This window comes from Clupea harengus, unplaced genomic scaffold, assembly GCF_900700415.2.
Source record: "Clupea harengus unplaced genomic scaffold, Ch_v2.0.2, whole genome shotgun sequence".
Lineage (NCBI taxonomy): Eukaryota > Metazoa > Chordata > Actinopteri > Clupeiformes > Clupeidae > Clupea > Clupea harengus.
The window spans coordinates 10,208-24,112 of NW_024880372.1; the positions used below are offsets into that span (position 1 = coordinate 10,208).

Consider the following 13,905-nt stretch of genomic DNA (forward strand, 5'->3'; position numbering starts at 1 on the left):
GTTTTTTCTTAGTCATAATTCGGGTGACAGTGATGGCAAACACGTGGGCGGTTTGTGGACATACATCCTTGGCCATTCAGTCCGAATAAACATTTTTTTAACATTATATAGCCTAGCTCAGCGACCAGGTTTATCATATAAGTATCGTGTTCCGTGCGCTAAATAAAAATATCTGAAGCCTACCAACCAATTAAATAACCTAAACAATTAAGTCTACAAATAGCCACTCACTCTATCTTTCTTCATGAATCAAATGCCCACAATCAATTATCAAAATAAGATACATATTATCTCTTTATATTCTTTATTCACCAAATAACCAACATGGTGTGGCTGACGCAAATCCGGAAAAAAATACAATTCTTCACACTTAGAAGGGAAAATGTGTGCTCTATATTCATAGACCTATATAGTTGAATGCATGACTTGTGTCACCTTATCTCACGTTGAGATCAATGAAGATGTTGTCAATCACGGCCTCAAACAGCGTCCAGTCAACTAGGCCTATGCCCCATGTATGAAGTTTATTATAAACACGTCTAAGCTAATCTTTATTGAAGTTAAAAAATAGATTTTTTCAAATAGACCTGTGGGGATTTTTTAAATGTTAATTGCTCTGATCACTGATAGGCTTTGTGAAGGAACGAAGCCTGGAACCATTTTCACAACGAAAATTCTCGAATGATGACGGAGGTTAGATTACGTATCTATAGCATCACTGTGAAACTGGATATTAGGGAAATATGTGTATGCGTTTGAGAGACTCTGACGTTTTGTGACGAATAGTTGTGGTCACAGGTGCCCACTCCTTTCTCACGCACGTGATTTAATTAAATGACTAGACTGGACAAAGACAGACCGTTTGTTCTTTTTGGACCAAGTAAAGAGCGCCATCAAGTGGCAAAAATAATAATGTTAGTTTTCCGGGTACTCCGCCTGGCAATTACAAGCCCACCTAATGACTCACTGAACTGACACCCAGTGATGCCTGGGTAAAGCCGCAGATAACTATGCGTAAGGTCTAGCCTACTACAAACGCCCACCACACTCGCGTGCACAGCATAAGTATGTAGAAGTACAATGTAAAGAAATAATATCCAAATATATGAAATGAAATACACCTGTTTGGTAATAGTGGGTACAGACGTAAAATCACAGATTACGTAACAGACGTAAGATCACAGACTATGCACTATTGCTGAAAAACTCCATTCCGTGATTTTGTTTGAATACAGTACTACAAGTATGAACCTCTGATCCCATTTCTTGGGCCTTTTTAAAAAGCAGTCCCTTCCACGAACACCGAACCCTAAAACATTACACTATATACACATTTTTATTTAAACAATATACAATAAATCGACAATAGGAACTATCATTTGACTATGAACTGAATAATGGGTCATGAAAAGTCAGTCAGAAAAGCTGTTACGCACGCAGTCATTTTAATTCCATTCATCTATGTTCAGGAATTACAGTAGTTGAAGCTTAAATACTTCTTACTCTGAACAGGTAGATGTGCGATTTTGAATAGAGGCGTTTGATTTCTTGAGAGGATAGAAAACCATAAACGTTTAATTACGGTAGATAGCTTCTATTCGTGTATTCGATCACTTAAAGCTGGTTACCATCAGTAGTACCATCAGTAGTAAGGCGCATGCAACCCTAATAGCAGCTGTGTCGGGGTCAGGAAACACCGCTACAAACACCACGGACACTTTAAATGCAGAATCTTTTGTTCGTCAGCCGGTTGAAAAGTTCGTTCAACTGCCTCAGGGCGTCAGTATAGGGTAACTATTAGGTGGACGATCCATTGCCCTGATTATATAGGTGATCCATACCTATTTTAGCTAAAAGTAGGCCAAGAATACGGATTAATGCCCATTTTATTTTGAAATAAAAATTCAAGGTTGAGATTTTACGATTTAAGATGTAAGACTCCCAATGGCTCCCACAATGTCATAGCAATGAATTATGACTTTATATTGAATAATCTTTTATTGAATATTTTTTAACAGCATCACCTACATTTTCTATTCACCAGCAGGGCTTGTTTGGCTCTACTACTATTTCTCTTGTCCATTGATTTTCAGTTTGGTTCAAGGCAGTTTTGAAAGCCTTCAAAGGGAATATCTCTGTGATACTTCCCCAAAATGTTCAATGAGACTAGATCACAGAAGGATATTTCATTTTCAAATAATTTATTTGAAACAGTTTTCGTGAGTCTTATTGAATCTCTACAGTTTGGTTAACTGCCTGGATAATGTCAGTTTCCAGACAGACTCTGTTAAGCTCAGTCACTTTTGGATGCATGGGATACAAACTGTTCTCTTCAAGTCTCTTCACGGACATTCCATGTTCATGTCTTGTGTTGTGATGACTTGATGCTTTGACACTGTTGTGATGGAAGGTGATTTCGAGTCCAAAATAAAATGCATTACGGAGCAAGTTTTCTTCAAGGAACTATCAGCATTTGGCAGTATGGATCTTCTCCTCAACTCACACCGTGACTCCATTCACTGTTCTGAAGGATCACCATGAAAGCACGATCCTGCATCATGCTTCACTGTACTATGTTGGTAATGGTTTTGATTGACACACTGTATATCTATGCATTGATAAAGGCAGAGTCCATGGTTCTGGCAAAAGGCTGTTGGTATTTGAGCTCAACAGCCAATCAAATTACACCCCTCCTTTCCACGCTCCTGAAGCAAGTTGTTGATTAGCTGGAATTGTTTATGGCTTGGTCTGAGCTGTTAGGTTTGTTCCCCATACAGAGCCAGGACTGTGTATGATTAACATTTATATATATATATATTTTTAATCAACATACACACTAAACAGACAGTTAGAGGACCATGCAAAGCAATTCCCTAAATTCGACCAAAACTGCACCTCTGAACATAGTTCTTCTTTTGAAGCAATAGCTTTGCATTTCCTTTGTTTGTCACCAGCTTGACAAGACCATTGCGCCATAGCCCTTTCAGTGTCCCAGTGGAAATCACAGCTCAGAACAGCCTCTCCACTCAGTATTGCTAGACTATGGTGCAGCGCCATGCACCTCACACCCCAGAACAGCCTCTCCACTCACCTCAGTATTGCTAGACTATTTTATCTATAGTTGTCCATAGTTAATGCAAGCTGGCCTGAGCAAGGTGAGTAAATGTTCCAATTGCATTTTTACTTAATATGGTGTGTCACCAAGTGAATCCAAATTACGCACAGTTTCCTCAATTACTTCCTAGCTCTGAATTAGCACCACGGCAGATAGAGAAATAAATTGCATTCATATCCATGCTTCCATACCCGCACAATAAGGTAGGACATAGTCATAGTAACTATACCCCCAATAGTGGACATGTGGCATTGGCATGGGGCAAATTATTTTGGCTGGATGATTCAGTCAGAACAGGGTTCACCTGGTCAGCAGTGGTGAGTACCTGCCCACACCAAGGAGGGCACACAAACCACAAACCCACGCATGAACGCTATCTTATCTGGTCTGAACCTACAGAATGGCTACTGTGGCCCAAGATGCAGAACATCTAAATCATAGTTATGGGAGGAATGTGTCCAAACACACAACACATCACACACCCTGTTCACCCCTGTCCACCATCGAAATCATCTACAATGGGCAGACAAATGTCAGAACTGGACCTGGAAACCAATAGAAGATGTTTGCCTTGTCTCATAGTTTTCTTTTACATGATGTGGAGGAGTAGGTAGGCTATGCGTGCACCATTTACTTCCCGTAAAAGATGAGCCAGTGGGGTGGAGAGACTATATGATGCTCTGGGCAATGTTCTGCAATTTTACATGTTTCACCTACCTAAACATCATTATGGACCAGGTAAACCCATTCAGTGTTATTCCCTGATGGCAATGGTCTAATTCTAGCAAATGCACCGAGTCACACTGCACAGATAGTCCAGGAATTGTTTATGGAACACTTCAAGGTGTTGCCCTGGTTGCCAAATTGTCCAGATTCCAATCCTATCTGTGAGATTCAAGTCTGATCCATGGCAGCTCCACATTACAACTTGCAGGACTTAAAGGATCTGCCACTTATATTTTGCCGTCAGATACCAGAAGGCACCTTCAGGTTTTATATAGTCCACGTCTGGTCGTGTTGCTGTTTTGGTGGCACGGCATCAGCATTTTGGGCAGGTGGTCGTAATGTTTTAGCTCATCGGTGCATTTACAGCAATAGTGTTTCACGCGTTCTCAACATTTTTGCTTGTGAGATGTGTGTAGGTGGATGATCATGTAAATTGAATGCAATCAAGTGTGAATTCTCTGTATAAGATCACCAGTTGCGCGAAAAGCGAAAGGGTCTGCATACTCTCCAAAACCATATTCCGGACTAAAATCTTGCATGACAACTTTTTTGCTGCCTTCTTCACTTGCCAATATGAATAATAAAAAAAAAAGTTGCCTATACTAGAATTTTTTTCTCGGTTGGACATATTGGGAACATCCAGGGCAGGCACCAGGTGCCATTTGCTATAGATGGCGCTATTACATTAGCAAGTGGCATAGGCTATTCTCCACATCGATTGTTCCACTGAACCATATTCCCCTTATCTCTCGTCAAAACAAAACGTTTTGAGCCATTTTAATATGCTTTAAATATCCGTTTGTGACTTTGCATGCCAAATATCCTATTGCAACTCATCTGACTTTGCATTGGATACATTTAAACATAGGCATATCTCATGGCGGCCATATTGTGAGATGCGGTACTCTCAGCGAGGAGGAGGCGCGCCAACTGTGAAAGCTTTGGTATTCCTCGGCCGCTTGGGTGTCTTTTGTCATGTAGCCTAGCCTTATTCCAATCTCTACCAGTTCCGGTTTAAAGGTTTTTGTTGGTCATTGCTGATACCCATTCTTCTTATCTGACTCCTCTGTATCTGTTTTAACGTATTTTCCAAATGGTTTGGCTATATAGGCTACTCAGTTTTACAGAAGCAGTTTATTAGGCTACTTTAATGCAGCCGATTATTTACCGTTTCTTGGCGGAGGCTAAGTTATATGAAAACGGGATGGGACAGACCGTGATTTCAAGTTTTGTATAGGTTAACAAAACCACTTGGATTACCCTGAATCAGTAACAGGAGTTCAGCTGTGTTGACAACGTATGTAACCTCAAATAAAGGAAAGTGATTTTCCCGAAAGGTAAGCAATCCTTAATCTATTAGGCTCCCAAACACTAAATTCCGTTCGGAAAGTCAAATGGTCAGGCCTTAGGTCCTGTTTTTTTTTAATCTTGGCTTGGGCTTCCGCAATTAGTCTGAAATTTAAGACGAAGGAAAGGGGAGAAGCAATACGTATAAATAAAATAATAGTACAATAAGTTTTCAATACAAGTAGCATATTTGTCTATAGTTTAGGTAAGCCTTAAATTATTTTGTTTCACAACCTAGGTTTTCTTCACCGTCATGTTTGCTTTGGCGTTGGCTTTCATTTGATCAACGTTGTGAAACGTGGCTTCTCAAGTTAGTTATTGCCTTCACCGAAATGTATTTTAGATGCACGTAACGTGTTACTAATATACGTGTTATAATATTGGTTACTGCGAATTTAATTTGTCTTCTCACAGTTTTAAGAACTTCTCGTGTTCCGGGAGAACATATCACTGCCTCTCAATCTATGTAGCATATTGGAGATGATTATCTAAAACGAATGTATTCTCCGGTAAAGAAAACAACGTGCCTCGCTAAATAGTAACACCACGTTGCCGCCGGGTTTGCCTGAGTTTATTTTGTCTGTTGTTTGTTACAGTGTAGTTCTAAGACTCTTGTGTAACATCTTCAAAAAGGCAGACAATCTGTAAATTACTGAAATGCATTTACTGATAAGTAGCCTTACCAATAGATTACAATCTTGAAATTCTTGCATTTAAGTAGATGAATATCCTTGTACTATTTGCAGTTATATCTTATTTCCCAGATAACAAAAGAATGCCATTAGCCTTGCTTTGGCTATTGAAATGACACTTAATATTGTTCAAAACAATAATGTCTGTGAATGAATGACATCACTGGAGTGGCCTAATCCTGCTCAGATTAATCCCATGGGAGTTCAATCTAGCCCTCCAAGCAATAATACTGTCCTCCTCAGTGTGTCCTGTGCTGATCCCAGTGTCTAGGAGTGTTCAGTGTCTCGCCAGCATTGTACCCTTGTACCTTTCTTCCGTCTTAGCATCTTCCTTATCCTACTGGCATGAAAGGGCCCTTCTTGTTACCTGACTCGTACATCAATTCATTTGCAGCTACCAGGTTCTGGATAGAGCTCAGAAGTGTTTCCCCTCATGAAAGGGTCAATAAAGGATGTGGTTCTCTTTCAGTGCATGGGACCTTCCACCTATCCCAGAGACGTGGGCATTTCTTTTTTTTTCCCCCTCGACACTCTGCTCCTCTCGCTCCTGTTCTCTTGCTCTCACAGCCTTTGACGGGCACAGCAGGTGGCTTTTGTGGTATGAATGGACTCGGAAGGAAGTTTATGCCCCCTCCCTCTCAGCTGTGATTGGCAGTAGCAGCAGGATGCCAGAGCGATTAGACTGCTCCGCAGTGATGTGTGTGTGCCAGAGGAATTACAGTCACCCCTAATGTACAGAGGCTAGCTTGCCCCTTCATTCTGTGGACAGCACTCCACCGGCATTTGCATTCTCCTTAGTGAGGCATTTTTTGCCGTGCTGCCGGCTTGAGTTGGTCCCTAAACCACAGTCAACACTGTGTGGGATTTCAGTGTTTTGGAGATTGTTGTGAAGCTGTTTTAAGATTGTACCGATCTGTTGGCCCCAGAAAATGGAAATGTGCATTGGCACAGCACTTTGTGGACTTGCTTTAGCTGGAGCTGTGGGATACTGTAGCTGCTGTGGTCTGCTTTTTATGGTCTGCTTTCCATTTTGAAGTCCTGTACCCACCTCTGGGGGAGGAAAATAATGTCCCTCTTTGCAGAATTCAGAAAATGGTATTGTTTGGTTTTGCTAGAATGATCGATCAAAGAAAACAATCCTTGATGGCATCATATCGACTGGACAAGTGGCACTGATCAGATTAAACTCAGTCAGTGCCCGTCATGTCACGAGGTAGCCATTTCCATTCCTGACTCGGGGGAACTGCAAAAATAGCCTTGATCCAATTTACCAGTTTGAGTTAAGGTTATGGGCAGTCCCATCACAGCATTTGTAGCATGATGCATCCATATTAACTGGCATTTTGCACAGATTTGTGAATAGGACGTACATGTTTTGTGAACCTAAGTTGAGATTTAACCCTTAACAGTCTTGTGATGTGTACTGTTTGAAAGATTTGTATTTGTATTCCACACTACCGTCTCCAAGTGACAGTATGGACACAGAGGCGACACTGAGAGCCGTGCATTGCTCCTGAGTTAGTGCGCTGGTGCCATTAGTAATGAGCACAGACACACACACTTGCTCTTGACCGTAGTGCCATCCGGCCTCGGGAGTCAGGACAAGCCTACAGCCTCTGTGCCTTTAATCCATCCCTACCTGGCAGTGCGGGCATAGGGCTTGCATCACATGTCAGATTGTATGCTGTGGCCAGAAGGTACAGTCAGTCGTGTCTGTGTCTGTGTCTGTGTGTGTCTGTGTCTGTGTCTGTGTCTGTGTCTGTGTCTGTGTGTGTCTTTGTCTGTGTCTGTGTCTGTGTGTCTGTGTCTTTGTGTGTGTCTGTCTGTGTGTGTGTAGCACTTAGACTTGCACTCTACCATCTGGCGTTGGTTGGTTCTGCTATCCTCCTCACTCCTCCTTCACCTCACGACTCCCCTACCTCCACTCAGGTCTCCTCCTCCCTCTGCTCCGTGGGATGGAGTCCAGCTGCCTGACCTTCTGGGTGAATGTTCACTAGTCACGTCAGGTCCTGAATTAGGGAGAGTTATCACTGACTAGCTCTGGGAATCATTAGCTTATCAGTAGAAAACACAGTGACTCATTTTTGAGCTTGGTTTGGATTTCCTGTTGTAACACTGCAAAGGAAGTCATCAGGAAACCAAACAAATAAATCATGGTTTAATAAGCACAGTGTGATTTTTTTTGGTTACATTTTTTTATTCAACAATCCAGGAGCCATATTGGTGATATGACAAATTCATTGATCTGTGAGGAGATGTTCTGGCAGGATGGAAGATCCTCTCTGATTCTTTGCCTTATCGTCCATATTCTCGAGGGAGGATGGAAACACAAAGTAGTTCTAGTTTGAAACAACCTCAGTGATACCCAAATAACATCAGCCATTGGCTGAATACTCAGCACACAACATAGGATCTGACATACTGGGTTTGGGCACACATACTTTGCTCAGACACAATTTAATTCAATATCAGCGACCTTGTAATTTACAATCTTCTTCCGGTACTGGTGTCTGTGACGGCCTGACGGTAAGCCTGACTTTGTGTCTGCCTCTGGTTAGCATGATAAATAACATGCTAATTCTGCCCAGATCTGGAGACTTGACATGAAATGGGTATTAACAGACATTGCCCTGATCCTTTGTATTGTTATTCGCTTCACTGTTGTGCGGTCACCCTTTAGAGCCAAACCCTTACGGACACAATCCACTTCTCATTTAAATTTGCGCTGTTGAGAGCGCTGCCTGTATGGCTTTCAGTCACCCAGCAGCAGTCACCGTCTGTGAACTGCCTTTTCTGTGGTGGTAAGCCAAGTGCTTTGTCATGCATACACAGTGAGCTGTGTGGAGGCCTTTGCTGCTCAAAAAAAAGGGAGATTTTGTTTCTCAGATCAGTTGTACTTTTAGGGCTGAGTCAAAATGGTGCTGACCAGATTACAGATGTAACCTGCAGAATATGAATCCCACAGACACCTAAATCTAATTTGTCATCACTCATGCATATCTGTTAGTATGTATTTGATCTAAATCTGATTCAGTGTATTAGACTTTGGGTGGTATTCTGAAGTTGAACCAGTCCTAATTAACCTGACTGATCAAATCATAACAGCTTTAACACGTCAGAGCAGAAATGTGCTCTGTACTTGTAGGTGCTCAACCACTTGCCTCCTCACTTTTGAGAGAATAATGTCTCAAAATTATTCGTAAATGCATTACCATGATCCACAAATATTCAACGATTTACAAATTATTGTATTTTTCCATCCACAAACACTGAACTCCTTGCTTGTGACTTATATGTTCTCATTTGAATAAATGTACTATGATTTGTACTAATTCATGTATATTTGTAAATATATACTTTATGATTTGTTCCTATACATCATACCTTGCTCGTGCATTTGTTGTGAAATGTAATTTGTAAATCTGTAATTCTGCGTGCAAATTGTTGAATCTGCATTTGTGTCTAATCCAGCACATGCATTCAGCCCAGCTTCCATTGATGTAATGTTGAGACATTCTTTTTGCTTTTTCGTGATCCACACACAAATAGGTCTCCTAGCAAAACAAAGCCTTCTTTTAGGAGGTTTACTACTTACTCTGAGTTAACTTACCCGGGTGTGACCCTAAACCACTGACTTGGAAGACCCCCCTGATCATTTGTTTATTTGTTTCTCATTCTCAAAAGAAGTAAGTAGTAAACCTCCTAATAGAAGAGCCCTGTGGCTTTATTCTCCAAGCAAAGCAAAGCCCAAGGGCTCTTCTATTAGGAGGTTTACTACTTACTCTGAGTTAACTTACCCAGGTTTGTCACTAAACCACTTACCCCCCTGGGCATTATTTGTAGTTTCTGATTGCCCAAGTAGACCCTGAATGGTCCTGGGCAGAGAAGCAGTAGTTCTCAGCCTGACTGTCTCTTGTCCTCGAGCATTCAGCCAATGGTATCATCTGAGACGCATTGGAAATCGAGGGTAGGGAGCCATTAAATGCCAGCAGATGTTTTTTTTATGTGGTTGTCAATGTTCAGATTGTTGCATTTCATCCTCCTTTTTAAGCTAAATCCTATAATAAGCGATGGTTGTCATGGTTGCTGGTGTGGCGTGAGCCTCAGAGAGAGAGAGAGAGAGTGCTAGTTAGCCCCACGGCTAGGTTAAATGGGGCCACCCAGTCCTCCACGACTCCTCATGTGCCTTCAGTGCCCCTAGGCTCTGTGGCCCGGGCCAGAAGGAAGCGTCTCTCCCTCCCTCTCGCATGTTTCGTTCTCCCTTCAGGCCTCTCGGAGGATATTTATAGCTGTGCAACCTGGAGGAGAATGGGAGCCGCACCCCCCGCACCCCCCACCCCCTGAAGGCGCGAAAGCAAGTGGATGATGCCCACTGAAGATTCAGATTTCAGGCACGGCCGGCCCATTCATGATGAGTGGAGGTCATTAATGCACCTGTTCCCCTCACTCACAGCAACCAGGCTGTCCTGAGGATTAGGCTGTCTGACTGGGGGGAACTGGGGATTTGCAACCGCGATCCCACCCCTCAGGCACCCACCCCACCCCAGCCTCCAGATCCAGTTATTTAGGTGGTGTGGTGGGGTGGCTGGGGTGGTCTGGTAGAGAGATACCCTGGTCAGTATTAACTGACTTCTTAAGCAGATAAGCCAAGCAGTGTATTGTGCAGGATCAGGATCAGAGAAGTGGTTTATTTTTCAAGGATGTGTGCAGGGGTCACGCAGGAGTTAATTGTGTCCTCTTGAGGGGGATTGCAGGGGGGGGGGCTTGCAGTCAATATTGTGTATGATATTCAGTGAGGACAGCAGTGAGTGGATGTTAATCTGCAGGATGCCCGTTTAATTACTGCAAGGATGCTGCTAATATCCACCCTGTGGATAGTTTAATAAGACCCACGAGTGCAGTGAGGGAGCAGACCCTGCTATCCTCAGGGTGTGTGTTTGTGTGTGTGTGTGTGTGTGTGTGTGTGTGTGTGTGTGCGCACGCACGCATACTTGTAATGCAGACAGTGCACGGTTCATTGTAGCAGTAAAAATGGGGCCCATCCGTCCGTGTCACTGATGTGTACTCACTGTTAATGCTCTCTTTGCTCGGCAGGAACAGAGCGGCTTTTGTGTGCCAAGTATCCGCACATCTGCACCGTGGCATCAATCCACACACACTTGCACATATATTTTTATCCTAATCCCTTTCTTCCCTCTCTCTAACTTCTGCACTTTTCTCACCCTTTTCTTCCCTTTTCTTCTCTCTCAGATTCTCTTTCATTCTCCCTTTCTTTCTCGGATGGTGCCAAGTAGATCCTCCCCTGACATACATCAGGCAGCGAGCGGTCTTGTGTGCATGTTGTATGCTGTAGCCAGAGGCAGAGTATTGCTATGCTTGACAAATCCTCTGTGGCCCTCTGAGAGATGTTGTCCTCTCATCAGCAAAAAAAGACACGAATTCTGCCCTAATTGATTTCAAAGCTATAGCATGCAAGTGTTTTCTTGGAACTGAGTATGCAGTGTTAAATGTATCAGCAGGAATGGTTAAAGCTTGACTCAAAATAATACCCTTTTGTAAAGCTTGTGATGTAACATGTTGAATTGGTGAGACAAAGCCATTTCTCTGAATCGTACCAAGTCACCGCAACAGGTTTCAATTGCATTGCACTCGTCATGGACATGGAGTGAATCAAATATTAAATGCTTGCACAGCTTAACACGGCCATGGCCCTTGCCACAGCACGTCATCATTACAAAGCATGGCGGGTTGCAATGGCTTAATGAAATCCAATCAAAATGACAATTTAATAGCCATGTTGAACTGTATGACTCTTCAGTAAGAGGATTGTTGTGCTTTCGTGCCCACAGTCGGTGCCTCTGGGTAAGGGCTTGAGCTCCAGGTGTGCTTTGCTGAGAGCAGGAGAAAGGTGTGTGTTCTGAAGCCTGCCGTTCCCAGCGGTGTCCAGCTGTGCATCCCATCCAGCTGTGCTCTGGGACGCAGAGCGCACAACCAATCCTGTGCTGCCAGTATTCTGCGGGCATGGGGTTCACGTGCACAGAAGGTGACGAGACAGTTTTCAGTTTCACCGATAAGCTATAACGGGAAATCGGAATACCCCTCTTGACCTGTCAGTCACCTTGTCCCGTCACCACTGCAAAGCTGGACCCACCCCTGTTGGTCAGAAGGGGTCGGAGCTTGACGAGCATTGTCAGATCTCACGCAAGACCGAGTTGGGTGGACAGTTCATTTTGGGCCTGGTGTGTACGCTGTGTATTTCGCTGTTGCTGTGCGTCTATGAGAGTTTGGTATTATTCTGATATTGTGGTTTTTTATTTTTTATGTTTTAGCTTCATTATCATTGTCTGTTGTTGGCCTTCTCACTCCATACTGGAGCATAGGACATCGATAGGGAGTTCCCACCGGATTTGGTATCCACTTGTTCTCGATGTTTCAGTAATCCAGTAAATCCACTGTGCGAGGGATTGGCCCACCCAGCTTCAGTTTACAGCACCTGGTATTCCCAGTCGGTCTCCCATCCAAGTACTAACCAGGCCCAGCACTGCTTAGCTTCCAAGATCGGGCGGGCTCAGTGTGGTATGGCTGTAAGCTATTATCATTTGTCATAGCATTGTATTTCCTCATTCTGTGTAACCACGCAATGTTACCCTGTCTAGTGGTTATGATGGCCACGACATAACTATTAACTAGCTTGGGTGCTGGTGACGTGTTGTGACATTGTCATTTGTCACTCATATTTACAGTCTTCTGTTACCTGGTGAGATTAATTGTTCAGCAATTGAACGAGTAGTTAATGTAACTTCATTACGCAATGGTTACACTGCAGCATAGTAACTCGTCCACTCTTTAAGGGACAGCGCTACATTCCAGCCCGAACTATGTGTAATATAGGCCTCCATATTTACTATTAATTATTTATTGTAATTCAGTAGTCGGTACTGTACTCAGTTCCACAATTGTTATTGACATCCTGGTGATACTAAGTATTAAGCGTCATATTTCTACTGTGTCTTCTTATCATTATAGAAACCATGACTTCCTAACACGGTGTGAGTGGCGTGTGTGTGTATGTGCTTTAAAGAAACATTGGGATCTTTGTTCTGAGCGGACAACCTGTGGTGATACACATACTAGAACAGCCCTTCAGTTACTTCAGACTACAGAGGTCCTAAGTACGGATTCAGAAACAGACACCTCTCCAAAGAGGTGTGCAGTTTTAGCTGTTGCCATGGTAAGACATCCTGAGGAGACTGAGTCTGGATCAGCTCTGTGTAGGTGTGTTATATTGGCTCCCCACCTGTCATTCCTCACTGAAAAACCCTTTATTTCTTTTTTTTACATCGGTCTCCATCACTCCCTCTATTTTTTACCCTTTTCTGTACCTGCTCTCTACTACTTTCTCTTTCTCTACCTCTCCTTCTCTTACCCTTCCTCAAACACTCTCTACCTTTCTTTGACACACTCTCACGCCCCACTTTCTCTAACTTCCTCCCTCCCCCCTCCCTCTCCTTTGTCCTTCTTCAGGGTTGAGTTAGTGTCCGAGCGCATTACTCTCCACGTGTAAGGGGCCATCGGGGAGAGCCCAGATCCAGGTCATCATAAACAGCACAGACCAGCTCCTCTCTGTGTGTGTGTGTGTGTGTGTGTGTGTGTGCGAGAGAGAGCCATCCTCTGCCATTGCTCTGTTTTTTTTTTCTCCCTCCTCATGCCTTCCGGTCCAACTCTCACTGCGCTCCTCTCTCTCCACCACAGTGGCAGTTGTTTGCAGTGCACTTGGTGGCCGACTGGTAGCAGATGCTTCTGCTGCTGCTGTAGTTGTCTGTTGTTGTCGTTGTCTGTTGTTGTTGTTGTCTGTTGTGATGGGCAGTTTTCCTTGTCTCATAAAGATAAGATGGCCTTTGTTGATCCCCCACAGTGAAGTCAGGTGTCACAGCAGCAGACGTGATGTAGAATGAAAGAGATGGACACTTGGTTTAAATCTCATCATTAAGTCTCATCGTTCACATCACACTTACATGCTTGATA

At 43.2% G+C, this 13,905-nt stretch overlaps 1 pseudogene; it reads right to left on the bottom strand.

Moving 5' to 3' along the window:
- Positions 1–12,361: 12,361 nt before the first annotated feature.
- On the bottom strand, positions 12,362–12,470 carry LOC122131998 (annotated as a pseudogene).
- Positions 12,471–13,905: the final 1,435 nt, after the last annotated feature.